This window comes from Halichoerus grypus, chromosome 8 (assembly GCF_964656455.1).
Source record: "Halichoerus grypus chromosome 8, mHalGry1.hap1.1, whole genome shotgun sequence".
NCBI lineage: Eukaryota > Metazoa > Chordata > Mammalia > Carnivora > Phocidae > Halichoerus > Halichoerus grypus.
This window is the reverse complement of record NC_135719.1, coordinates 18126742-18154724: the sequence shown is the minus strand read 5'-3', so window position 1 is coordinate 18154724 and position 27983 is coordinate 18126742. Positions and strand designations below refer to the sequence as shown.

Here is a 27983-nt window from a genome sequence, read left to right as displayed (position 1 = left end):
TGCCCCAATGGCCAGGGCAAATATTAAATTATTTGTCAGTGAAGGAGGTACATGGCTCTGGGACCCTACCGTCCGGTCCATAGAATTGGTGCCTGGATGCTGCTGCTGTAAATTAATAGTTTGTTCAACCATTCTGTCCTTACCACATCCTGATTTACTCTTTTTTTTAAAAAAAGATTTATTTATTTGAGAGAGAGAGAGCACGTGCACAAATAGGGGGGCGGGGCAGAGGGAGAAGGAGAAGCAGGCTCCCCACTGACCAGGGCGCCTCACGCAGGGGGCTCCATCCCAGGACCCTGGGATCATGACCTGAGCCGAAGGCAGATGCTTAACCATCTGAGCCACCCAGGCGCCCCTGAAATATGTGTTCATTTTTTATTTAAAGATTTTATTTTTAAGTGATCTCTACACCCAGCGTGGGGCTCGAACTCACAACCCTGAGATCAAGAGTCGCACGCTCTACCGAAGTAATTTAATAAGCATGTAATTGGAACTTCAGCAGAAATTAAGAATAGAGTCAACATAACACTCTAAAAATATAGACCAGGCAGTAATGTATGGGGATTAACATAACAATAAAAAATAAAAAAAAATAATAAATAAAAATAAAAATATAGACCAGGCAGCAGGCGATATCGTTGCGAGAACAAAATGGAAAAAAAAAAAAAAAAGATTCAGTAGTGGCGCGGCCAGGATGAATGGCACAAGATTTATCACTAATGGAATTGTGGGAATGCCTGCCCAATATTGCCAGGCCTCCTAATTGTCCAAGAGCTGCCAGTAACCCAGATTTTGACTTGAATTCAGTAGATTTTTGACATGTCGACGTGAGTGTAATGAGGCCAACATTTTTTTGGCCAAATTAACATATATGTGTACAGGTGAATCCAAAGACCCCTAGTTTGTGGGACCTGCTGTGTGTGGAGCCGACTTATCATTATATTCTAGATGCTGGTGCCTGAGCCAGCAAAGGCTGGTTACCGAGTCTATTGGTGAGAAATACTTTACCGTTTCTGCAAGTCTGTTTTTCCATCTGTTTTCCGTCTTTTGTCAATAGGACACCCTTGTGAGTCTCAAGCATTTTGGGGAATTGGCCACTATGGTCGTCGTGGGTTACATCTAGAATGCCAAATATCTTAATTTCAAATATGTTATACAGCAATATAGTATACTTACATGGAATACTGAAGTGGCCTGAGCTCAGGAATGACAAAAGTGTTCCTTTCTATTGCAAACTCTAATTGGTGTTCATATGGTCTGCCTGACATGCAGTGAAGAGAACAGATCTCAGTTGGGAAGAACACAATGATTGTTTGCATCACAGCATTGCTAGATGGAAATCCTCTTCCAGATATGGGCCATATCTGTCTTGATCCTCACCTGAACATTTTCCAATGAGATCCTAAGTGCCCTGCAAGCTGAAAACACAAACATGAAATCTCACGTTAAAAGCTGATTATCTGTATAGCGATGGGTGAGAGAATTAAGCTCTCCATTCGTAAATATTTGAATGCATGCTGCATGTCTGGCACTTACATAGGCGATGGGGATTCAGAAATGAATGAAACAAGCAAAAATCCCTTCCCTCATGTAGTTTAATTATATGGCTAAGGGGTGAGGGGAGACTCAAGAAAGAAACAGCTAAAATAGAGACACCATATAGTGTATTACAAAATGTTAAGTGCAATGGGAAAAGGGGGGATTTAGGGACTCTCTGTGTATATGGGGGGTAGATCACAATTAACCAGGATCAAAAATTAGCAGTTGGGATATTTAAAACATTCCATTTAGAAATGGAACGGGCATGCATACGCCCTGACCCCCCATTCCTCCAATGGTATTACATGGCATTTCCACCACTTAATGCACTTGCATAACCTTCCAGTATCTGGAGTCACTCGAGGTATCCCTCTCCATCCCCACCATAAATTAACATGGACAATATCTGGTCATTGTTTAGAAGGTCCAACGAGGCCCATGCATTCTAACTAATTAATTAAAATTAGTTCTAAAAAACTCAGAGATTAAATTCTGACTTCGTAGATGCCCAGTTATGCACCTGAGGGGTTGTAGTCTTTCTAGACTAGCACAACCAGGGAGAGTGTCCCAGGGCTAGCCTGACCACTCAGTGGACCACACATGGCTTTATGCTGAGGCATGACGGAGACACAGGTAATGCAACCCAAAAAGAAAACTCAAATCCCTGAGTGGAGAAGAATTTGAGACAATTTCTCAAATAAAAGGGCACAGAACAAGGGAAGCTGTTCTCTCCAAACAGAACAGATAGAATGAAAAACAAGGGAAGGTGTCCCCCACACTGACTCATGTTTAGCACCTGTTTACAGAATTCATTTAATTTGAATAAAATGTGATCAACACGTTATGGTTACTTTCTTAGGGCAGCCTTTGGCCTCACTCAAATAGTCCAAGTACAGAATAGTACAGAGAGTCTCCAAGAAATTTTCGGCACCTAAAAATAGCCTTCGAAATCAAGGTCATGGGGTGCCTGGGTGGCCAAGTCGGTTAAGCATCTGCTTTCAGCTCAGGTCATGATCTCAGGGTCCTGGCATCGAGCCCCGCATCGGGGCTCCGTACTAAGTGAGGAGTCTGCTTCTCCCTCTCCCTCTACCTCTGCTCCTCACCCCTGCTCATGCTCTCCCTTTCAAATAAATAAAATCTTAAAAAAAATCAAGGTCACAGTGAGGATTCCAAGAATGAGGAAAATTATCTTTTCAAAAGCAAAGTGTGAATCCCAAAAGGTGAATGGGATTTTTGTACCTGGAATGAGGCAGAATGTTTCTTATAATGGGCTTCTCTGTGATTTAGTGTTTTGGGTTCATGATTAACTTAGTAAAATATGTATAAATTAAAACGTCCAGAATAATTCTATGCACCTTGGATGGCAGTGATCAGAATTTAGTTGAAAACCGTTTTCATCTCCAATTTCTGGCTCGTAGTCAAGCGGTATATACTTATTAGTAAGTCTGTCCCTTTAATCAGTTACATGCCTCACAGTCTCATTTGATCTCTCTGATGATCTTTCAATATAAATGAACTCATGAGCTTCTGAAAGGAAAATGATTCTCCTGACCCAAATGACAATCCCATAGAATTGTTATTTATTTATCAAAAAAATTGCTGGGATCACAGGCCAGGTCAGCTGATCCCCGTTTTAGAACTGTGTGGACAGAAGTTTCTTTCTTTGTTTTTTTTTTTTTGCCTGATGCCATTGTCCCAAAAGCAAAGCTGCAGACAGTGGTACATACATGATAAATCTCCAACAAAATAAGAAAATTCACATAAAGCAAACTATTCATTTTAAAAAACTGTTTTTCATCCTGAGATTTTTATCCTGAAATTGAAGAAACAGTAGCTGGTAGAGATTTTTTTTTTTTTTTTTATGTGAGTGCACGTCTGTACTTGACACATTTGAGTTTGCGTCTCATTTTCATCTTCTAATTTTTAAAAAATATATTTTACTGATAAAAATGCAAAATCTGGGGACAACTGACCTAAAACACTTATATCCTTCTCTATTCCCCCTCAAGACACAAGATTGGACATCAACTATGAATGATCTAAATTTGTAGAAAGTTCAAAAATTGGCTGGATGAAAGATCAAATAACACATCAAAAAGCTGAGATGTATCAATGTGTCAGGGTTCAAAAATAATGACTTACAGTCAGTGATAGGAATGCTTTTCCACTGTGTCTATTTTGAGGGCAAGCCTGAAATTCACAACTTAGCAGAAAAAGTAAAAGATCTGTGGGGAAATGTGAGGAATTTGTCATTGCTCAAATCCAGTGCTCAGCCTTGGGCTGAATTTAGTATTAATCTTGATAGAGGCATGTTTGCAGTGGACAGAGAATAAGAGAAATGCATGTAGGATTTATTGAGGATGCAGTAAAAAATCCATCTTTTTAGGGCTATTTTTCTTCCACAATAAATGATTAGGGGAGGAAAAAAAGAAAAGCTTAAAATTGGTGTCAAGCTCTTTATTCCAACCATTTGGGATTAGCTGAAGAGAAATATGTCTGCTTATAATGAATCACTTTTGATGAAGTTGAAAAGAGGGAGGGGAGAGAAGTATCCAGCAAGCAGGGGTTTGGGAGGATTTCCTGAAGTCCCTACACTGCAGTTCACCAATAGTAATGGACTATCAATGAATTTTTACCAACTTTAATACATAAGCTGAGTATAGTCCTTAAATTCTATGAGGAAATACATGTTACGAAATGAGAATATACCACTCCTCCCTTTCCAGAGAAAGACATTTTTCTCATCTGTTAACAAAACCTATGATGCTGCAAAATGGTGATCTTTGTCACATTTGGGGATTTACACTAAATTGTAATTGGGGAATTTGACTAGGAAGCGATTTTACCCTGTTCCACATTAAAGACAAGCTACATGACACAGGGTTTTTTTTGTTTTTTTTTTAATTTTTTTATTGTTATGTTAATCCCCATACATTACATCATTAGTTTTAGATATAGTGTTCCATGATTCATTGTTTGTGCATAACACCCAGTGCTCCATGCAGAACGTGCCCTCCTCAATACCCATCACCAGGCTAACCCATCCTCCCACCCCCCTCCCCTCTAGAACCCTCAGTTTGTTTTTCAGAGTCCATCGTCTCTCATGGTTCTTCTCCCCCTCCGATTTCCCCCCCTCATTCTTCCCCTCCTGCTACATTCTTCTTCTTCTTTTTTTCTTTCGTAACATATATTGCATTATTTGTTTCAGAGGTTCAGATCCGAGAATCAACAGTCTTGCACAATTCACAGCGCTTACCAGAGCACATACCCTCCCCAGTGTCCATCACCCAGTCACCCCATCCCTCCCACCCCACCCCCCACTCCAGCAACCCTCAGTTTGTTTCCTGAGATTAAGAATTCCTCATATCAGTGAGGTCATATGATACACATCTTTCTCTGTTTGACTTATTTCGCTCAGCATAATACCCTCCAGTTCCATCCACGTCGTTGCAAATGGCAAGATCTCATTCCTTTCGATGGCTGCATAATATTCCATTGTATATATATACCACATCTTCTTTATCCATTCATTTGTTGATGGGCATCTTGGCTCTTTCCACAGTTTGGCTATTGTGGACATTGCTGCTATAAACATCGGGGTGCACATACCCTTTCGGGTCCCTACTTTTGTTATCTTTGGGGTAAATACCCAGGAGTGCAATTGCTGGATCATATGGTAGCTCTATTTTCAACTTTTTGAGGAACCTCCATACTGTTTTCCAGAGTGGCTGCACCAGCTTGCATTCCCACCAACAGTGTAGGAGGGTTCCCCTTTCTCCGCATCCCCGCCAACATCTGTCCTTTCCTGACTTGTTAATTTTAGCCATTCTGACTGGTGTGAGGTGGTATCTCATTGAGGTTTTGATTCGGATTTCCCTGATGCCAAGCGATTTTGAACACTTTTTCATGTGTCTGTTGGCCATTTGGATGTCTTCTTTGGAAAAATGTCTGTTCATGTCTTCTGCCCATTTCTGGATTGGATTCTTTGTTCTTTTGGTGTTGAGTTTGATGAGTTCTTTATAGATTTTGGATACTAGCCCTTTATCTGATATGTCATTTGCAAATATCTTCTCCCATTCGACACAGGGTTTTTTTTTAAAGACAGAGGCTTCAGTGCAGTTGTTCAAAATTGTCCGTCATTCTACCATGCACTAGATTGAATCAAGAGGTGTAATTTGGAGCACCTGGGTGGCTCAATCAGTTAAGCCACCAGCTTGGTGGTGATCCCAGGACCCTGGGATCTAGTCCCGCATCAGGCTCCTTGTTCAGTGGAGAGCCTGCTTCTCCCTCTCCCTACTTCTTCCTCTGCCTGCCACTCTCCCTGCTGCTGCTCTCTCTCTCTTTGACAAATAAATAAATAAAATACTTAAAAATAAATAATTAAATAAATAGGTGTTATCTGGAGGGAAAAGGCATCTACCATGATATATTTTCCTTTTTCAAACTCATTTCTAATTGTTCTCAGGATGCTCCCCATCTTGTTCTTAATTGGAGTGATTAGTGCTTATCTTCTTACTTTGCACATTTTAATAACCGCTTGCCTCAGAAAAAGCATGCACTCAGTCTCAGTGAACTTCTAACAAGGAAGTTTCAAGACAACAGGAAATGAAGACAATGGGAAATATGCATTCATGGTTTTAGGCAGTCCTAGGCGTTATGGATACGTTGTTGATAATATATCCCTCCTACGTGCAATGTTCCAGTTTATGTTGTTCCAACAACACCAATAAACCACATAGATGACATTGTAGATGATTTGAGATCCTGATTGACTTTTTTTTTTTTTTTTTTTTTTAAGATTTTATTTATTTGACAGAGAGAGCACAAGCAGAGGGAGAGAGAGGGAGAAGCAGGCTCCCTGCTGAGCAAGGAGCCCGATGTGGGACTCGATCCCAGAACCCTGGGATCATGACCTGGGCCGAAGGCAGCCGCTTAACCGACTGAGCCACCCAGGCGTCCCCTGATTGACTTTTTGTTTTAAGGGAAATAGAAAGAGACGAACTATTATATGCTTGACCTTCTTGAACCCAATGTCCATAGTGGAAAAGGTTTGAAACGGACCCTGTCCATAAGGACCTTCTCCCCACTCCCCGCACAGCTTCCTAGATATAGTGCTTTTCACTTGCATACATATTTCTGGTCTACTCTTTTTTTAAAAAAATCTCCCTACACAGTATCTATAACAGACCCTTCTGCACCCTATAACCTTCAACCTTTACATTGATAGGGGGTATATATTTTTCCCACCAATCCCCAATAGTTTCATCTTCATCCCCTTCCATGTTGTTCTTAACATTGTTTCCAGAATTATCAGAACACCTCCCTTTGGGGGAAGCTGCCATATATTTCATCATCACTCTCTAAACTGTTTAGAAAATAGATATTAGCCGAAGTCTGTATTAGTAAGTCCATCACTGTTAAGAATTCAGTCCATGACATATTAATTTACTCCTAAGCTTCCAGCTGAGGCCAGACTAACCTGAATGGTATTTGATTACAAAGATCAACGAGTTGGCATGAAACGGGATGGATCACTGAGCAAAACAGTTTAGTAGTTCTCCTTAGTACAACTGATGTTTTTAGGAGCTGTGGTTTATAGTCTGTGGCACTGTTTGGTGGACTCCTTCCTAAGCCATCAACTATCCAAATCAAAACACTATCAGCACCTTGTCGAATGTAATTATGTTACAGACATTCTCTAAGAGAGATAGTGTCCAGCAGTTCTAGAACATTCCCCCCCCATTTTTGTTGATTGAGGACCTCTTATTATTTAAAGTCAAATATTTCACGTAAACTATTGAGTATTAGGAGAAAGTTTATCGGTTTCCAGATAATATTTTTTTCCTAGCTTTGAGGCTGAAAAATATTTCATATAATTCATATAGTCAGAGGAAAGTTGTCAAAGCAATAGATTTTATGATTACCCCCCCCAACTCCCACATACACATACAAACACGCATGCATGCGCTTTGAAAGAATCTCTCAGACTCCAAGAATGTAGCACTGGAAAGGGACCTTACTGAATTGTTTCCTAATTCGGTAGTAAATATAGCTGAAATTATCTGAGCTCACCAATTTGTTTCAAAGAGTTAAAAGAACATAGGAGCTCTACTTAAGGAGCCTTACTGTAGGAAAGTGGGGGCGAGGCTGGAGATATTAACACTGTAGGAGGGATACTGTGAATAGGGTTACTTGGAATCGCTTTGGTGAGTTAGACAGCTTCTTTGGTCACCTTCCAAATATTCTCTATTACAGGTAGCAATTTGGGGTTAATTCAGGATTATCAATCAATCACAGTCGAGCTCAAAATTTCATCGGAAGCTTTTCCTCTGTTCTCCTGCTGACTCTTGATTGGAGTCACAGTGGCAGGGCAGGGAAAAGAGAAACACTTTGTTCTTGTTGCCAGCATGTCCCACAAGCAGGCTAGCTCCTTGCTGCCACTCTGGAAGTTTCATGGGAAGATATTCTTGGAATACATTCTGAGCCAAGAGATCTGAATGACATCTATCAGGTGTTGAGGGTGGGCCTTCTAGGATCCATGTTACTGCCTGTATGTTATGCCCCACCTGCCACTTCAGTTGCTGTCCACATTCCCAGGGGTCCTCCTAGTGTCTCAGAGACTTCTGTTTTCCTACTCCATCTGGGACGCAGTGTGTCTGTCTGTCTCACTGTTAACACATGTAAGTTCCCAGAGGATCTTCTTTATTTCTCTCTTGCCCCTGAGCTGCCAGGCGCTGAGAGCAAATTTCGGTGTACAGCTTACTCTCCCTACATCCCTCTTCCATCCTATCCTTTGTCCCCCTTCACCACGTGCCCACCCCCAACCCCAAACTCTCTTTACATAAAGAAGGAATGAAAGCCAGGTAATGACAGCCCAGTTCTACCATAACGTGGACCTTCAAATATGTATCTCATCCTTGAATTCTTGACCTGTTACCACAGAAGCCGAGACTCTCCATGTGCTGGTCACTGCACAAGAAAACAGGGGCCTAATTTCTGCACAGAAGAGAAGAGCACACATTCTGGGCACTCCAGGTTTAAACAGATATAAGATAGTGGTTGAGAGGATGTCATGTGGATCTCAAATAACTCTGTTCCATCTTAGTTCTGCATTCTATGAGTGGGAATTTACCTAATTTTCCAGTGCCTCGGTTTCCCCACCTGTAAAATAAGAAGGATAATGCTTCCTACTTCCTAGGAGGGCTTTGAGGATTAAGTCCATTCTTACACACAAGGCTTTTCACCAAGAGCAACTAATGCATAATAAGTGTTTGGTAATTATTAACAATTGTGATTAATCAGTTCCCTTAATAGCTCACATATTATTCCGTCATACATCTTTAGCCTTTTGGCACATAATACCAAATCTTTAGCCATTCACTTTGGATCAAGAGGTCAAATGCCATTTAGCAAATTCCAGCATGGACTTAGGTCCCTACTGACATTTATAAATAGCACAAATAAATGTAGTATGGGTTAGGTGTGTAAGTTGTGTGTATCTTCCCTCAAGGCTGGCAGGGTAGGGCTGATAGCCTGACCTCTAGGGCATGAACATCATTCCCCACTCACACCTGGTCTTTTACACAAAACCTCCGACTGACTAGGCAATCTAGAAATTCCAAAAGTTCAGTGGCAGATATGTTCTTTTGTGAATATTATTCATCTGAACGACGATTTGAAACTTGCAAAACATTGTGAGGGTGGGAAAAGAACTAGGAAGAGCTAGGCAAGTAAGGGCATGTTAGTACAATTTCATGGAAGTGCAATTTAGTGATTCAACTAAATTTATACTTACGTCCACACACTGAACATTCACTCTTGGATAGTTTATTTTTTTTTGCTAACCTTTTACTTGGAACCAAGGAATAAATTTCAATTATTCATTCAATTTATTTCATAAAGAGATACATGGCATGAATTATCAGCCTTTGTATTATGAAAATGCATATGGAGGACCTTAGCATTAAAATGAGTATTACAAATACCAGAAATAAAAGCCAGATTCTGTCAAGCTAGGATGTCTACTAGGCCTAGCAGGAGATCTTGGCACAGGAATCAAGATTGTTTTGTTAGTAAATGTGATCATTTGCACTTGGAAGATCTTCAAGCTAAGGATCTACCCCTTCAACTCTAACTGCCTTTCATGACTTAAGTGTTTTATTAAAGAACTTACATTCATGATACTAAATTTACACTTTAAAGTTGAAAAGTCATCACTTAAAAATTAACTTATTCCTATAAACAAAGAGAAATAAAATTTTAAAAAAATATATAAAAGTGATCATGGCATACATGCATTTCTTGAAATAAATTTTATTTGCCCATTTTTCCTTTTCTTGTCTTTTTCCCTTTCTTCTGTATCAACCCTATTCCCCTTCCCACCTTCCCTTATCCAGAAGCCCATGTTAACATAATATATGCATTTCAGTGGTTTTTTTCAATGGAATATATAGATATGTGTAGATATGTGTACACACAATTACATAGTTAAAAATTATATTCACGTGTCTGCATCTTTCTTTTCTCATTTAATATCTCAGAATAAGTCTCTGAAGTCAAGTGGCCTCGCTACTCTTTTTAATGACTGCACACTAGTTCATGGTGTGGATACACCATAATTTATTCAGCCAGAACCCTACTGAAAGCGTTTTACAATTTTTAAATGAAAAATTTGCCTTTACTCTGTTTTAAACATTTGTGCCCCATGGACAACGCTATTGTAAACATCTTAGTGCCTGTCCATGACAAGAACACATAAAGAGATTAAGTGTTATTTTCATTTTACAAATGAGGAAACTATAATTAAGGAAAGGTAAAGAAAAGTTTTACAAATGAGGAAATTTTATTTGTTATTATTTTTAAAAGATTTTATTTCTTTCTTTATTTGTTTATTTATTTAAGAGAGAGGGACAGAGAAAGAGAGAGAGAGCATGAGTGGGGGGAGGAGCAGAGAGAGAAGGACAAGCACACTCCATGCTGAGCACAGAGCCCAATATGGGGCTCGATCTCAGGACCATGAGATCGTGCCTGGGCTGAAACCAAGAGTCGGATGCCTAATGGACTGAGGCCACCCAGGTGCCCCTTATTTTATTTTTTTCAGTAAGCTCTATCCTCAATGTGGGACTTGAACTCAGGACCCTGAGATCAAGAGTCACACGTTCTACCAACTAAGCCAAACAAGCACCCCACAAATGAGGAAATTTTAGCTAAAAAAGTGCAAATGGCCACATCATCAGTCCAGTTTGACTCTAATCTCAGGTTTCACTGTGCCACATGACACTCTTTTGTCCTTGTTCTGATTTCCTAAAAATTATAGGCTATTAAATGAAAACATGTGTGACTCGAATTCAACTAAATAGATCAAGTACCTGGCAGTGGAGGTTAAATATAGTTTAGAAATTTAAGAGGAAAAGATGGATTGCACATTAATTTTTATAAATGGATCTCTTAAGGTACCATGGTTTAGTACAGATGTAAGTCTTTTGGAGGCAATGTGGCAAACTAGAATTTCAGAGAAACAGTTTCCAATATAAGACACTTCAAATTACCAGGTAAAACATAATAAGCATTGCAGATTTCTGGTTCTGGGACAGGTGGATTAGACTGAATAAAACTAAACCTCCCACTAACAAATACGTATGAGATGACTCTTGGAACTCACTGAAGAATACCTAACAGAGATGAGACTTGGATGACTGTGATCCTTTAGAAGAGAGAAGCACACAGAAGACTCCACATTTATCCTGGCTTTTCCCATGAAGACATTTTCCTATTTTCTGTACAGGAAATAGAGGCCAAGCAGAAAGTGGTTCACTTATTGGAGCAAAGATACAGTTGGCAGAATGCCACACTGCCACATTGGTTGGGATTTGAGGGACAAAATCCCAGAGAATAGGGAAATACAGAGAAGTCCCCCAAATCTCTAATTCCCATCGAAATCCTTGGTTAATTCCTATGCTAAATGTGTCAGGGCAAGAGTCCAAAAGTCCAGCTAACTACAACATCTGGGAAGCCAAATAGTACAGCAGAAATTTTAGCAGCTGCTTGTTGCTAGGGAGACTATGGTTGGATTTCAATTCCTAACAAGTTGGAGGAGCTTTAGAATATAGCCTAGACTTTCAGTTGAGATTCCCAAAGGACCATGAACTAGGAATAAAAGCACAGACTTGGAAGAAAGACCACACTCTAGAAGATTAACCATGGCTTAGGAATAATCTCAAAACTGAAATACACCAACCCCAAAACTCTAAAATTAAATAGCAACTAGATTATGGTGATCCACTGTCCCTATATGGTCCCTGGAAGAAAATCTCTCTCTTGCTGTGGAGGAAAATGACATCATCAAGAGCCTCTGTATTGTGTCATCTACAGTGTCATGTATCCATTAAAAATTACTAGGACAATTAAAACAGGACTAAATGACCAAAAGACATACAAAATCATGTTTTTTATAAAGAACATAGAAACACAACCAAGGAGTTCCAGATCATTGATTTTTTTTTTTTTAGAGATGTCGAGAGTATGTGAGCAGATGGGGAGGGGCAGAGGGAGAGGATGGAAATCTTAAGCAGACTCCATGCTGAACACAGAGCCGAACGTGGGGCTGGATCTCACAACCTTGAGATCATGACCTGAGCCGATCAAGGGTCAGACACTTAACTGACTGAGCCACCCAGGCACGCCCAGATAATTGATTTTAAATAACTTATGATTAAAATGCTCTTTAAAATGAAGAAAAGATGGAAAATTTCATCAGAGAATAGGAATCTAAAGTAAATTTCTAAAACTGACAAAAATGTTATATCTGACAGTAAAATTTAACTTACTGGTTTAATAGATGATTAGACAAAGCAGAACAGATGATTAATAGATGGAAAAACAGATCAGTAAAAAATATCAAGATTGACAGACCAAAAGAAAAAAAAAAGGCGAAAAACAAGGGGAAAAAAAAGATATGGGACATATATCGAACACAGCACTATCCAGTAGAAATATAATGGAGGCATCAAATGTAAAAAAAGATTTTTCCAGAAATACAAAATCTGAAAAATTTCCTCACAAGAATACCTGCACTATAGGGAATGTTAAAGGACATTCTTCAGGCAGAGGGGAAAAAATATCAAAGAAATATCAATCTATAAAAATATAAAATCAGAAATGTTGTCTGAATGATATGGATTGAATATGTACCCCCTAAAATTCATTTATTGATATCAAATCCCAATGTGATGATATTTGGAGGTGGGACCTTTGGGTGGTGATTAAGTCATGAGGATGAAACCCTTATCAATGGGATTAGTGCCCTTATAAGAATAGGCCAGGAAATAGCTTGCTCTTTTTCTGCCATGTGAAGATAAAGGAGAATTCAGCTATCTGCAACCCAGAAGAATGTTCTTACCAAAACCCAACCATGCTGGCACCCTGATCTCAGACTTCCAGCCTCCAGACTGAGAAATACATTTCTATTGTTTGTAAGTCACCCAGTCTATGGTAGTCGGTTCTATCAGCCTAAATTGACTAAGATATAAGTGTAAATACATAGGATTTTAAAAAATATTTCATTTTCTATAAGATAGTAGACTGCTTAAACAACGTAGTAGGGAAGTTGATAACATCTGTAGATTTACAATGCATATAAACTAACAAAAAAGGCTAAGAGTGGGGAAATGGAAGTATATTGTTGTTAGTTTCTTATACTACACATGAATGCATATAACGTCACTTGACATGAGACTGTGATTAAATAAAAATGTGTATGATAGGGGTCCTTGGGTGGCTCATCTGTAGAGCATGCAACTCTTGATCTCTGGGTCATAAGTGTGAGCCCCATGTTGGGGGTAGAGATTATTTTAAAAAATAAACTTATTAAAAATACTATAGATATACTATAAATCATAAAGCAACCACTAAAATAACAAAACAAAGGGTTATAGCTAATAAAGCCAAAAAAGGAGAGAAATGGATCATAAAAAATATTCATTTAATCCAAAAGAAAGCAGGAAAAGAGGAAAAAGGAAATGAATCATAGCCAAGACAATTAAAAAACAAATAGCAAGGTGGTAGATTTCTGCCCACCATATTAATAATTATATTGCAGGTGAAATGTGTAAATACCTCAATTATAGATCAGAAATTGTCAGATTGGATAAATAAAGCAAGACCCAAATATGCTTCTTATCAGAAACTTACTTTAAAGTATGCATAGTAGTATAAAGACACAAATAGGTTAAAATGTTGGAAAAAGACATTTCATGCTAAGCTTAATCAAGATAATGCTGTTGGGGCACCTGGGTGGCTCAGTCAGTTAGGTGTCTGCCTTCAGTTCAGGTCATGATCCCAATGTCCTGGGATTGAGCCCTGTGTCAGGTTCCCTGCTCAGCAGGGAGTCTGCTTCTCCCTCTCCCTCTGCCCCTCCCCCCTGCTTGTGCTCCCTCTCTCGCTGTCTCTCAAATAAATAAAATCTTTTTTTTTTAAAGATAATACTGAAGTGGTTATATTAATATAAGACAAACTAAATTTCAAAGCAAAAATATTACCAGAAATAAGTTTTTTTGTAATAATAAGGAAGCCAATTCATCAAGAAGGTATAACAACCCAAAATACTTATGCACTTACTAATGAGGCTTTAAAATACATAAAGCAAAAACTGATAGAACTGCAAGGAGAAACAGACAATTCCATAATTAGTCTCTCTCTAATTGACTGGATAAGTAGGCAGAAAATCAGTAAGGCTACAGAAGACTTGAATAATATTATCAACCATTCTGATCTAATTGACCTAATTTATAAAATATTGCAAGCCAAAAACAGCCGAATTCACATTGTTTGCAACTGCATATGCAGCATCTACCAAGATATACCATACTCTGTGCCATAAAATAAGTCTCAATATATTTGAAATGGTTCAAGATGTGCAAAGTATGTTTTTTGATCACAATAGAATTGAATTAGCTTACAGGAAAAAAAACTGAAAGAACCCCAAATATGTGGAAATGAAATGGCACACTTCTTTATAAACCACAGAACAAAGAAAAATTAAAGGATTTTAAAAGTCTTTTGAACTGAATGAAAATAAAAACATAAATTCTGGTTTCAGTTCTGACATGTAAAGAGATTAGAAGATGTCACTCTCATCTTTACAACAGAAAAAACGGAACAAACCCAAAATCAATGACTTTTCTTGGGCTCCTCAGAGAACAGAGATCAAAGGACAAGCTGCCATTCCAAAACTGGGGAGAAAAGCCAATGCAGGGAGTCACAGCTGAGGTATACATACCTGGAGCAGACCTGCTGGAGTCATAAACTGGTAGGAACACATCATGGTAATTTTGATGAATTGCTGGAAGCTGAGTGTGGACTGGTGTGAGAGGGAAAACTCCTGGCTGCTTCAGTCTTGGAGAAACCCGAAAGTTTACCTCTAGGAACTCCATCAGATTCTCACAGTCACAAAGTCCCTTTTGTGACTTTGGAAGGGGAAGGGGAAGATTCTTTATTGTGACATATTCTCCAAGAGGGCTCTATACCATAGCACTGCCTTCCAAGGGGCAGAAAAACTATATCCATCTTGCCTTATCTCAGATGGAGAAAATAATTTTTCCCATTTCAACTCCCACTTGCCTTTCTGTTTTGCCAAAGCCATGTGGAAGGGGAAGGGGGAATTATACCTCTGAAGAAACACTTGTGAACATCCATAGCCCAGATAAACAGGTCCCCTAACAGGCTGAAAATAACCCGTAAGATTATAAAATGCTTTCCCTCACCCATACCTTGCTACCACACTGACAGAGCTTCAGTATAACAATGTAGTACTTTTGAGCTAGCAGCCAGATGCAGACGTCTCTGAGAAGGAGCCCCTAGGGAAGGATGCAAAGAAGGGAGAGAGGGAGAAAGAAAAAAAGGAAGAACTTTAATAATAAAACCAGATAGATATTACAAGAAAGGCAAAATACAGACTGATAACTCTCATGAGCACGGATGCAAAATTCTAAACTAATCATTAGCAAATCAAATCCAACAATGGGTAAAAATATTTATACACCACAAACAAGTAGGGTTTATTGCAGTTATGAAACGCTGATTTCACAATAAAAAACCAATCAATGTAATCCATCATATCAACAGCCTAACGGAGAGAAATCATATGATCATGTCAACGGATGTAGAAAGAGTATTTGACAAAATCCAACAACCATTTTTGATAATAACTCTAAGCAAACGAGAAGTAGAGGGAAACTTTATCGACCTGATGAAGATTGTCTATGAAAACCCTGCAGCTAACATTATATTAAATGGTGAAAAAATGGATGCTTTCCCCCTGAGTTTGGAATCAATGCAAGGATGGTCTTTTCTCACCATTCCTATTATACATTGTAGTAGTGGTCTCAACTAGTGCAATAAGACAAAAAAAAAAAAAAAAAAGGTGTGTAGATTGAAAAGGAAGAAATACAATCTTTATTCATAGATGACCTAATAGTTCATGTAGAAGATCCCAAGGAATCTACAAAATAACTCTTGGCAATAGTAAGCAAGTATGGCACATGTAACAAGGCTAATATACTAAAGTCAACTGCTTTCCTGTATGCCAGTAATGAACAACTGGAATTTAAAATTAAAAAAAATATTATTGAAAGTAGCATCAAAAAATGGAATACTTATATGAATCTAAACAGGATCTACATGTGGAAAACTACAAAGCTCTGATGAAAGAAATCAGTATCTAATCAAATGGAGAGATATTTTATATTCATGAATTGGAAGACTCAATATTCCTTTATATATTTTGAGGCTCTGTAGAAAGATACATACATGCTTATAATCATTATATATTCTTGATGGAATAACCCTTTTGTCAATAACGTCCTTTGTTTCTGTTTTGGAACCTCCAGGTCTCCACGAAGGGAGCGCATCAAATCCCACACAAATGAGGGGCTCACCTCTGCAGAAAGAGTCCGGCCGGTGGCGGTGACTAACTCCACTGCGCCCCGAGGGGACCAAAGGTGTGTCCTTTAAAAAGCCAAGAATTCCTGGGGCAAGCCGCCCGCCCTCCGTGCGCTCTCCAGGACCACCCGCCTCGGATTTCGGCCTCCCGACCTTGGCACACCTTTTGGATTCCGGAACCCGCAGCTCCCGGGAAGGAGCTCCACTGAATTCCTATCCCGAACCCGCAGGGTCCCCAACGCCTCACCTCGGTGGCAAGCAGACGCCCGGCCCCGGAAGAGAGCAGGCGGCGACCCCCGCGCCCCTTCCGCGCGCGCTGCCAGCTGAGCCCGGCGCCCCCCTCACCTGTCCGACGCTGCGTCGCGGGGGCTGCCGACCGGCCGGCGCGCGCCCCTCACCTGCCGGGACCCGCCGCCGCGGCAGCTCGCACGCGCAGGAGCAGCCGGGACGCGGCGGGGGCGGGGCACCTCCGGGGCCGTCCGACTTCCTCGGCCCCCGCTCGCCAGCCCCGCCTACAGGGGGCGGAGGCGGCCGCGCGTCACCTTGGAGCCACCTCCCACCGAAGCGCCGCCGCGGCGGCTGCTGGTTCCGCGGTGGGCCCCCGCGGAGCGAAGAGGAAGAGATCCCTCATAACTCACTCCTCTGGCTTGGCTCGAAAGAAAAGGAAGATGTGCCCCCGCAGTCTGGCAGGGACTAGGGGAGCTGAGTTCAAAGTGAGGAAGGAGGAGAGGTGTGCCTTGCAAACTTAAAATTGCTGAGTAACAGGTCTTCGCGGATACTCAGAGGGGTGCCCGCTTTGTGCCCTGGCTCCCTAAGGGATCAGTGGGGAGAGAGCAGCCTGCGTTTTTACCACCCTGACCCTGGCAAGGAAGTACCAGAACCAGGCACCCCATTAAATCCCTGCCATGCATGCGCGATTGTGGGTGCAAGTCGGCCACCCAGACGCGCTGAGCTCTTTGTTTGCTGAGCCTTGGTTCCTGGTCTGGAAAGATTAGGCCGATTTCCGTGCCCAGCGCGTTGAGTACTCCTACTCAGAGACCCTTAGAGATGCTTAGGTCCGATGATGGGCACTAAGGCACTCAGCAAATATTTGACCTTGCTTCCTTTCCCTTGAATTCTTTTTCTTCCTCCTTCCTCTCCTCTTCCTGCTGTACTCTTCCTGCACTTTATTTACTCTTGATCTCTGCCTGGTCAGTTTCTTTTCCCTTGGATTGAAGAGCCCATGTCTCCCGTGTACCGAGTCTGCCCTGCAAGGCGCTGGGTGGTTTAGGAGGGATATGCGGGATATGATCCCTGCCTCCCGGGAGGTCAGAAATACACACCCGGCCACCCCCACGGAACAGCAGAAATTAGATATAAGAGAGTTATAGGAGCTAAACTGGGTGTGGGACAGACTGGCATTCTATAGGTTGTGGGAGTGGGTGGCCTGTGAGCTGGAGAATTTAAGAGCTGGTGTAACTGGTGGTTAAGAGCCTAGGCTCCGGAGTCAGACCTCACCGAGTCCTGCCTTGGCAACTGATGGTATGAACCTGAGAGTTCACTTAATGCCTCTGAATTTCCACTTTGTCTTTAATAAATTGGGATGCAAATAATAGCTATTGTATAGATTCTGAGAAATAATTAAGTGCTTTTCATGAAGTACTTAACCGCAGTGTCCTGGCCCATGATCTGCACTTACTAAACGTTGGCTAATGAGAATAATAGTATGGTAAGAAATATTGGGGGCCAGGAGGAAAAACATTTAGAACACATGGCCAAAGCAGAGCTGCCGTCTTCATGCAAAGAATACTTAGAGTAGCAGCTCCCTGTGAATGAACAGAACGGCTCACCGCTCACTGATCTCTGGACTCGGCCTACAACATGGGATCCCATTTAATTTTCACAAACCTGTGAAACAGTTCATAATATCCCTGGTTTAAGATGAAGAAAATTAGCCCCAGAACCATGAAATCATTGGCCTGAGGGTATGAACCAAGTTAGTAGCAGAGTCACCTGAGCCTATGGCAAATCTGGCTTTTCCCACAGTGGCCTCCCTGCTGGCAAGATCCCCTGCCTTAGGGAGGGAAGGTAATGGGGGCAGGGGGGACATAAAGGATACAGGAAGGAGGGAAAGAGCAGTAAATAGGAGAAGTAGCAACCATACCTTGGAAGCCCACTAATAATACAACAGAATTAAAATAGTAAGTGAACCCACACAAAAAAGCTTTTTGCTTCCAACTCCTGCCACAGTGGGGTTCCTGTTCTGTGGTTCCTGCAGCTCAACCACAGGTTGAAAATGACTAACATTTTTCAATCATTAAATCCTGCAGAAAGTGAAACATCTAAAGAGACAGAAATCGAAGGTCATACCTCCTCATCTCTCACCACAATATACTCTTCTGTCAAGCTTCCTTGAAGGTTTTGTTGTTGTTTTTTCTTCTCTTTTTTTTTCTACTTGTCCAAATATATTGCCTGCTGCTTTCTAGTATGTTCCATCCAAGAAATAATCTCATCACTTTAACCAACTCGACTTCACTATGGTCCAGCAGCTGGACTCACATATGTGGCTGATAAATTTTCAATACACTGTTGTAACACTGAATTTCTTGACGTAAACAAGTTTTGAACCAAGTTTTATAGGCACTGTCCTTGATGTCATAATTGTTATTTTTCTAAAAAAAATAAAATCTCCACTCTTCTCGGTCTTGCCTTCTTAATCCACATGAACATCAAAATGTGTAGCCTCTGAAGAAACAACTCCGTTGTGAATATGATCTTCGAGGTGGGGATTTCTCACTGCCCACATTTAGATTAGAGTCCTACCAGATACAATTGCTCTTAGATGCTGGACAGCATATGCTGGGTTGCAGGGCGATGTAATAATTTCACCTGTTCTTTTCCATGTTCAATGGCGTATTTCAGAAGCACTGCGGTGGAGGTATGTTAGCAATGTCGCTGTGTCTGTCTGAACGAGCAAGAGTAATTTAAATAGGACAAGTTCAGTGGCTACAGTCACCTGGGATCTCGGCCCATGGAGTTAAAGGAGTTTTCCCAGTCTGTAAATGCAAAGGATCAAAAGCTCCAACTCTTCTCTGCTCCTAGGGAATCACAACAGGACTCCTTGTGCCCTCCCTCCAGAGCTGGTCACGTGGTCAGTCCAGTCCAGCTCTTTTGGAGGACTCAAAGCTCATCTTGGGGGTACGAACCCCTTGAATGCCCAAGGAAAAGTTTGTGACATCTGCTAATGGTGACATAAAAACTTGACAATGAGCATCCCTCACATTTTCCTTCATTGGTGCTTCTTTTAATTTCTGGGCCAAAAAAAAAAAAAAAAAACTGAAGTGGGAAAACAATTGAGATATAAATATATAGATCTAGATCTTCCAGGAGGTGAAATCCACATCATGGTTAAGGTAAAATTTAATCCACCATCCAAGTGGCCGATGTTTAGTGTTTGCCATAAGGAAGCATATGCACTTTGCTGCATGGACTTGAGAAAATGGCATTCCTTTTACTGTTCGTGCAAATCATCTTTGTTATTATATTTGCTCGGTTCGGTTTCTTCCTATCATATAATTGTCATGATAGTTTACAGAAAACATATCCCCTTTTTATAGTGGCTTGTGTGGAGAGACCACACTTAGTGACTCACTCCTAGCCCTGCCACTTAACTAACTCCATGTTTTCCTGCAGTTGGTAAGAAAAGAAAAAAAAACAAAAAAAAAGACAGTGGTTGGTGGGGTTTCAGTTCCTTGAACAAGGGAGTGGCCCCAACAGAAAAGGAGTCTACTTTCTAATAGCTCAGAAGGAAGACTTATTATAAAATCTTTCTTTGGAAACCAAAACCAACATTTAACTGTCTTATTAATAATAAGCCTATGTAACAAATTATTTCAAATACCCACACATGTATTAACACAAGCTAATTGGCTGGATATGTTCCCAGGTAGTAGGTTGCTCAAAGTTACATTTTCATAAATATTATAGTTTTCAAGGGTGAGAATTTTTATGGACAAAATGAACATCTGGTAATAGTTGCTTTAAAAAGTTAAAATTGTTGGAGAAATGGTAGGGGAAATCTTAGAGCCTCAGTCCCCCATTTATCAGTTAATTAAAGCAGACCCAAATTTACTTTTTTAGGTGAAGCTTAACCTTTCTCAAGAATACTTCGTCCGCATCGGTATTTTGATGTCTGCTGATGTGAATTCCATCCAATGAGCTTGTTGCTTAAGCTTTCCCCCCAGATTAAACCAGACCAAGAGAGCATCCCATACGGTACAGCACTGCCGTGGCCCCACACGGAATCACTTTGTTGGATTGTTCTCTTGCGTGCTGCCATTGGCCCTAGTTTGGAGCATCTTGGAATCAGTCTTGAGAAATGTGTTGTTGAATTTGCACTTGGAATGTTGGCCAGGGTTATTGTTCTTAAAATCCTGGTGCTTGTTTTAAGATGATCCAAGGTAGAAGTTGTCGGTCATGACGGGTATGCAAACCTAGGCTTTTCCACACGATTGGTTTGTTGGCATCCCCTGAATTCTGTAGAGAGCAAAAGTGAACTGGTTTTCCTAATTTGACTACTAGAATCCTCAGAGAGGTCTACCTCTGCAGTGCTTTTTTGGACATTGTATAACAAAGTTATATTTTTCTACCTTTACTGTTGTAAGTCTGAGATGACATGGAAAGAATTTTCAGGACTGGAATATTGGAATAATAATTTTCTGTGCAATTAGACGGGCATTCATTGACACATTCACCCACATAACTACAACATATTTTGAGTAGCTACAATGAGGGCCACAGACTAGCATGCCTATAGGGGCCAGGCTGGTGAAATAAATGTGTGACTGGCCACATACAAAAAAATAGAGACTCCCACAAACTGCCCACCTAAAGGAATTCATTTATTAACTCTGTGCTGGCCGGATAAGGCAGGTGGCTAGAAGTCAGGTGGCTATTCCTACCCCCTGGCCAACAATGTGTCAAGCCCTAAAGTAAACACTATGGCTATACATAAATAAGAGATGAGGCTCCTGCCCCCCAGGGGCTCACAGTTTGTTGAAGGGGGAAAACATGGAAACAAATGAGCACAATAGCATGTCAGAAGTAGTAGGAGCACCTGCAGGGTCCAGCAAGTAAAGGACAGAGTCAGGTGCAGGATTCCAGGTAGAAAATATACAAGGGAATTAGCAAACACAATGACTCCGGGCAACCCCAATTGCTGAGAGAGGAGATCCTCAGGATTGAGTCTTAGCGCACACCACTGCAAGGAACACACACTCAACCAGCAGGAGATCAATTCAGAAAATGAAGCCAGACCCGTCTAGCAATATTTCCGTGATTGTTTACTCGAGTAATCAGAAAATTAAAATATAGATACATGGAAAGAAATAACACTTAGTCGAGGACATTAACAAATTTTGGACTTGACGTCTCTGCAGCCTATATTTGTGAGTGCTGGGACATATAATTTGAATAAGTTTTCACTCATCGAGCCTCCAATTACTGGCTGTAATGAGGACCTACAAAGAAAATACAGAATCACTAATTAATGGATTGAAAAGTAGTCAGGAAATACATGGGGTTTTATTAAGTGCATAATAATATTTTCAAGCTGACTTGGTAAACAATGACCTGCTTTCCTATTTTTTTAGGTTCATATTTATAATGACTACTGTTGTATCTTCCTGAGAGACTCTGGGCCCAAAATAGAGAATAAAATAGTAAGAAATCTGGGATGCCTGGGTGGCTCAGTCGGTTGAGCATCTGCCTTTGGCTCAGGTCATGACCCTGGGGTCCTAAGATCAAGTTCCACATTGGGCTCCTTGCTCAGTGGGGAGTCTGCTTCTCCCTCTGCCTGGCACTCCCCCTGCTTGTGCTCTTATCTCTGTGGAAATAAATAAATAAAATCTTTTTTAAAAATAATAATAAATTTGACCTTAATACTAAATGAATTTCTTAATTTCCAGTATAAATGTGCTCTTTTTTTTTCTACGTTTAAAATTTTATACATTCTGTTAAGGGCTTATTCTTTAAAAAAAATAAGTTGGCTTGGTAGTTTGAACTTCCTATTAGGCTTATTTTAAAATGAAGAATGGGAAGGATAAAAACCAATTCAGTGAAATGCAAAATATATTTTAGATCATAAAGGAAAGAGAGTTTCACAGCTGATTCTCTCAATGTCAGACAAATTTGGTTGTAGTTTTGAACTTTTATAATGACCTTTGCACCCACCCTCCAAATGAGTTTGTGACCTATCTCCTTATTCTTGATGGATTTTGGTGAAACTGGACCCTACTTGATGAATTTGCAAAATGGAATTTCGCTTCAGTAACTCTCATTTGAAAATCCCAGCCTTAGATATCGAACTGAGTATGCTTTACCACACACATTCAGGGGTAAAATATGTTCAGGAATTCCATAAAACTAAGGCATGCATCCAAGCTATATGCCCACACAGTAGATTAAAACATTCTGGGCCTTGGTTAAGTTTTGTGTCCATAATGTCTCATTTCTTACAGGCTCTTTCTTCCCCAGCAATAAAAACTAATCACTTCTCTTAAGAACTAAGCAAAGCCTAACATCATGTTATTTCACCTGAACAAACTGTATTTTAGTATATGGCATAAATGTCAATTTTGTTAAATTAAAGAGAATTGCAAATTGAGTCATAAGGAGTAGGCTCAGAGGACCAGCATTTAAAATGTGGGGCCTGGGTGGCTGGGTGGGTTAAGCATCTGACTCTTGGTTTTGGCTCAGGTCATGATCTCAGGATTGGGAGATCGAGCCCAAGTCGGGGTCCCTGCTCAACGCGGTCTGCTTGAGATTCTCTCTCTTCCTCTCCCTCTGCCCCTCCCCCCCACTTGTGTGCAAGCTCTCTCTCTCAAGTAAAATAAATAAATAAAATCTTTAAAATGCATGTAGGGTCATTGTGCTGTTTCCTGCTCACGTTTGTACAGCTCTGAAGTGCACATTTTAGCAAGGTGTGTTCAAGGAGGCTTGTGTCCCCAACAAGCTGGAAACTCCCACGGTCACTTAATGATGAAACATGGCAGTGGAAAAAAGGACGGAATTAGCAGCAGCATGAAAAGTGTTATTGGACTCTAAAGGGCGGAAATTAATAATGAGAAAGCGAGTGATCAATGAACAGTATGGAGAAGCAAGCTAGAATTTAAATTGGCAAGGAAAAACTACTATAAACCATCAGGGAAAGAAAATCAAAGTGTGAAGATAAATAATATAGACAATAAGTCAAAGGGGCCCAATATAATCAAAGTTCATACTACGTGTAGGTGTAACGTAAGTCAGAAAAGAAAATGGATTTTTCTTCTTTGTGATCACACCTCTCTCGAGGTGTACCTGTCATTGCAGCTTTTTGAAATACAGAAATACTCTGCCTAATGAAGAGATTAGTACTCTACCATTGCGCTTTATCTGACTATTATTCTCTGAGAATAAGAAAGCTAATTAGCTCATGCCTTTAAATTTAACGCAGGTAGATACCACATGCTCAATGTGACTAAGGAAAGTATAATGAAAAAAGAGTTATTTGTAAGAACTAATGTTTTGTGTTAATATGCAGTATCTCTATAACATGAGTCCAAAACAGAAGTTATGGTGATCTGCCTAGAAGAGTAGTATTTATTCCATCAATATCTTTTCTCTTGTTTTCTCATGCTACATTCTGCTCACGGTTTCCTATACGTGCCCTTTGGTTTCCCATCAGTCTTCTGACTAATTCTTTCATTCCAAGTGCCTAGATTCATTGTCAGCAAAATGTAGTCAAATTCTATCCCTTCAAGGTCCAAAATACTGTCTCCTCCTGAAAGAATCCCCTCTTTTCTCAACCAGAAGTAATGCCTCCTCCCAAGAACTCTCAGAGCAATATCCTTGCCAATCTTATAAAGCTTTAATGAAGAACAATTGCTTTCATCTTTATGGGAACAGTTATTTGGGGTACCTGTCTTATCTTTCATACATTCATTTGTTTTGCAAATGTTTCTGGAAAACCTTCTCGATTCAAGGATAAACTCTAGAATGTAAGATTTTTGATTTTAGATTCATGCATACTCAACATGTTAATTACCTATTGATAGGTGACAAATTACTTAAAAACTGAATGGCTCCAAGCAACAAGCATTTACGATCTCAGAGATTCTATGGGGCAGGAATCCTGGTGTGGCTAGGATAGATGTTTCTGGCTTAACATCTCTCATGACGTAGCAGTCATCTCAAGGCTCAAATGCGGCTGGAGAATCTGCTTCAAAACTCACTCAAACACTTGTTGGCAGACCATCATTCCTCACCATATGGGCTATTCCATAGGTGGCCTATGGGTCCCCATGTCATGGCCACTGGTGATCAAAGAGAGAAAGAAAGAGACCAAGATGGAGCCACCATCTTTTTGTAACTTCATCTTGGCAATGACATCTGATCACTTCTGCCATATTCTATTTTATTAGATGCAAACCAATAAATTCACATATGCAGGGAGAGGGTATGACACAAGAACATGAACACCAGGAGGCCAGGATTATAAACTTAGAGACCTCTTACCATGCCTAATTACCACACACAATAAGTGTGTGATGAATAATCTGTTTAGGATTCTTGAACCTGTGAGTTTATGGTTCTCATTGAATTTGGTTATGATAAAAAAAAATTTCAAACATCCTTTCTTCAAATATTTTATGACCCCATTTTTTTTCATTTTGAAAACTGTATGTATATACACTTAATATAGTCATATATAATACACGTATATAATAATATACACACATATATATGTGAGGCCACTTAATGTTGTCCCAGAGCTCACAAATGCTCTGCTCATTTTTTCTCCATCTTTAGGCTTCCATTTTCTGTGTGTTTCATTCTATATGGTTAGGTTAATTAATTTTTCCCTGCAATATCTTACCTGCTCTTAATCCTATCCAATGTGTTTTTCAACAGACATTTTATTTTTCATTTTGAAAATTTTGATTTTGGTTCTTTGTATATCTTTTATTTTTCCTATCTGCTCATTCTCTCTTCCACTTTGTTAAATGTAGAGAGTATATTGATAATACTGTTTATCTTCCTTGTCTACTAATTCTTATCATTTGTTTTGCTTCTGGGTTTTTTTCTATTTATGAATTTTTTCTACTTGCCATGGGTCTTTTTTCCTGTTTCCCTGCCTGCCTTGTCAATCTCGATTAAATGCCATGCAGTGTGAATTTTATGTTGCTTAGTGCTGAATTTTTTAAATGATTATTCCTTTAAGTATCTGGGGACTTTTTTTTTTTTTCTGGAATGCGGATTAAGTTTGCTTGGAAATAGTTTGATTCTCTTGAGGGTTGTTTTTAAGTTTTGTTGGGTGGATATGGAACAATCTCTCATCTGGGGTTAAATATCGAGGTATAGGTGACCTTTAATAACATTTACATATTAAAGTATGCAATTTAATAAGTTTTGACATATTTGTACAATGTTCTTATTTAATTGTTGACCTATAATAAAATGTACGTGTTAACGTATACCGTTATTAAAGTTTTGAATTATTTATACATCCACGAAACCATCACCACAATCAAGACAGTGAACATATCCATCTTCCAAAGTTTCCATGTGCCCCTTGGCAATCCCTTCCTTGCTTTCTATGACTGTAGATTAGCTCACATTTTCTAGAGTTTATATAAATGAAGTCTACAGAAGATATTCTATGTTTATCTGGCTTCTCTCACTCAGGATAATTAGTTCTCAATTCATACACTAGGTTGTAGTGTATACCAACAGCTCATTCAGTTATATTGCTGAGTTGTTTCCATTGTGTGGATATACCATAATGTGTTTCTATATTCACTTGGTGATGAACAATTGGATTCTTTCCAATTTATAGCAATTATAAATAAGGCTGCTGTGAATATTTGTATACAAGTATTTGAAAGAACATACGCTTTCTTTTCTCTTGAGTAAATAGGTAGGAGTAGAATGAATCATAAGGTACATGGATGTTTAATTTTTAACGTCATTTCCAATGATTTTCCAAAGTGGATGTACCATTTTACATTTCCAATAGCAGTATATGAGGGTTCCAATTTCTCCACCCACTTGCCAGTACTTTGTATGGTTTTTAATTTTAGCCATTCTAAAAGGTATGTAGTGATATCTCCTTGTGGTTTTAATTGGCATTTTTAAATGACTTGTCAAAATCTAGCATGTTTGTATGTACTAATTTGCCATCAATATATCTGCTATGGTAAAATATTTGATCAGACTTTCTGCTCATTTTTAAAATTGTGCTGTTTCTTGTTGAGTTTTCAGTATTTTTTACCTATCCTAGATTCCAATCCTTTATCGGAGCTAAACTTTGCAAATATTCTCCTAGTCTGTGGATTATATTTTTATCCACCCAACAGTGTTGTTTGAAGGGCAGACATTTAAAAAGTGTTGAAGTATATTTTAAAAAAATATTTGATTATAACTATGCTTTGAAGTTGGATCTAAAACAATTTTTTTTTTTTTTTTTTTTTGCCTAATTCAAAGTTTACATTGTTAAATCTATTGACATGAAGTTATTTAGAAAATTACCTTGGGGGCGCCTGAATTGGTCAGTCTATTAAGAGATTGATGTTGATTTTGGCTCGGGTCATGATATCAGGGTCACGAGACTGAGCCCCATGTCAGGCTCCGTGCTCAGTGCGGACTTTGCTTGGGATTTTCTCTCGCCCTCTGCCCCTCCCCCCACTCGCTCTCTTTCTCTCTCTTTCAAATAAATCAAATCTAAAAAAAAGAAAAAGAAAAAGTCCACAAAATTCCCTTGAGGTTCACTAAGAGCTATAGAATCAGCTTTAATGTAATCTGTCCCATTAGCAATTTGGGTCTTCTTTTCTTTCCTTCACATCAAGCCTGGCTAGTTTGTCAATATTACATATTAGCAGTCTTCTCAAATAATTTTAGTTTCATTTATTATCTCTAGGAATATTTTTTTTTTGTTTTCTGTTTCATTGATTTCCATTTCTATTCGCTTTCTTCTTCTTTGGATCAAATGTGCCTTTCCTTTTATTTTCTAGATTCTTAAGGTAGAAACATAGGCCATTAACGTAAGACATGTGTTCTGTTTAATAGAATTGTTTTGTGGTACAAGTATCACCCTAGTGTTATCTTACAGTATTCAACCAATTTTAACATGCTGTGTTTTTATTTTCTTTTTCCATTCAACATATTTCCTAATTCTCCTTTTTGATTGCTTCTTTGATAAATGGATTGCGAAAATATATGTTACTTAGTTTCTGTACTTCATAAGTTTTCAAGCAATCTGTTTGGTTTTGAATTGTAATTAAATTCTAACTTTATCCTAGAACATAGTTTGCATGAATTGAATCTTTCAAAATTTATTGAGATTTGTTTTCTGGTCCAAATTATAACTTTATAAAATGTTCCATGTGTGGTTGAGAAGAACGTGTAGTCTGATGTTTTGGAGTGGATTGTTCTATATATGTAAAATAAGTCAGGTTTGTTGATAATTTTGTTCAATTTTTCTATGTCCTGCC

General features: G+C 39.5%; 2 long non-coding RNA genes across 3 annotated transcripts in view; one reads left to right on the top strand and one right to left on the bottom strand.

Moving 5' to 3' along the window:
• LOC144382852 (uncharacterized) overlaps nucleotides 1-17003 on the bottom strand; it is a 73623-nt gene extending 56620 nt beyond the window's left edge. Inside the window, exons 1-2 of one of the 2 annotated variants that reach the window (XR_013450292.1) lie at nucleotides 16473-17003; nucleotides 15306-15392 (exon numbers count right to left, since the gene is read on the bottom strand). This is a non-coding gene — a long non-coding RNA (uncharacterized LOC144382852). The remainder of the gene's footprint in view (nucleotides 1-15305; nucleotides 15393-16472) is intronic. The other variant, XR_013450291.1, reaches the window with a different exon arrangement.
• Nucleotides 1-27983, top strand: part of LOC118544867 (uncharacterized) — a 487120-nt gene that overhangs the window by 152182 nt on the left and 306955 nt on the right. The window lies entirely within an intron of this gene.